We start from the raw sequence: 1,076 nt of genomic DNA, 5'->3' as shown, positions 1-1,076 counted from the left end.
CCTGTAAAATCAGATTAAATATTAATTAGATTTTATTTCTTTTTAATAATCTCTAAACAGTATCTATTTTACCATAACAAAATTTGGGTGAGATGATGGAGGACGTGGGTGAAGTGAGCATTCGATACAGCGTCATGAATCATTACAAACATGATTCATTTCAGATACAAATCATAAATATGATTCCTTTAGATAGGAATCATTACAAATATGATTCATTTCAGATAGGAATCATAAATGATTCATTTCAGATAGGAATCATTACAAATATGATTCATTTCAGATACAAATCATAAACATGGTTCATTTAGATAGGAATCATTACAAATATGATTCAGTACAGATAAGAATTATTACAGATCTGATTCATCTACTGGTTTATCTTGAGAAAACATCTTTTGGGTGTATTTCTATAAGTGAATGATTTAAAGTCAGCAGGTCTGGTAATAACAGTATTAATATAAGAAGCATAAATGTCAGAGGATATCATAGGGGTGATTAAGTCATTATATCGCACAAGCCTAGGGTTAAACCACAGACACAACCAGTCATGTAGAGATGACAACAGCTGAAGTATGTCAGGACGGGTGGGGTGGGTGTCTGATTTCTTTTCGTCGTGGGTCACAGAACCAAGCAGATTCATTAGAAATATTACATGAGGCTATAAAGTCCAAAAGACACAGAGTGGGGTTATAAACAGTCCTGAGCACACTTCTACTATGTAGGTAAGGTCAGTCTTATATATTTGTTTGTTTTTATTATGCTGTGAAAGTAAACGGTTTGATTTGAATTATGAAGTGCTGTTTTCATATCCTCTGTTCTGTTGGTACCAATAAAGACATCAGAAATAATTGTTTTAGAACCTTTTCATTGGATGTGGCTTCACCATGGAAATGTGGTCCTTTATATCTGGAATTTAATATATTTCTGTAAATTCTGCCTTTGTTAAAAGTACTGTGTAAAAAAAAATATTGAATTAAAATGAGCATTTTGAGTAACAAATGTAACACTAAACAGAAGGAGAAATGTTTTTTTAATGAAAGACAATTTTATATTGATATGATAGTTATGTTTTT

At 31.3% G+C, this 1,076-nt stretch overlaps 1 protein-coding gene across 2 annotated transcripts in view; it reads left to right on the top strand.

Moving 5' to 3' along the window:
* Positions 1-851, top strand: part of galnt11 (UDP-N-acetyl-alpha-D-galactosamine:polypeptide N-acetylgalactosaminyltransferase 11 (GalNAc-T11)) — a 20,792-nt gene extending 19,941 nt beyond the window's left edge. For both annotated transcript variants that reach the window (XM_027167959.2, XM_027167960.2), the window contains exon 12: positions 1-851. This exon is cut by the window's left edge and continues 1,044 nt beyond it. The gene's annotated coding sequence lies outside the window, so the exon portion shown is untranslated.
* The last annotated feature ends 225 nt before the right edge of the window (positions 852-1,076 follow it).

This window comes from Tachysurus fulvidraco, chromosome 3, assembly GCF_022655615.1.
Source record: "Tachysurus fulvidraco isolate hzauxx_2018 chromosome 3, HZAU_PFXX_2.0, whole genome shotgun sequence".
In the NCBI taxonomy this organism is placed as follows: domain Eukaryota; kingdom Metazoa; phylum Chordata; class Actinopteri; order Siluriformes; family Bagridae; genus Tachysurus; species Tachysurus fulvidraco.
This window is presented reverse-complemented; position numbering and strand designations above follow the sequence as displayed.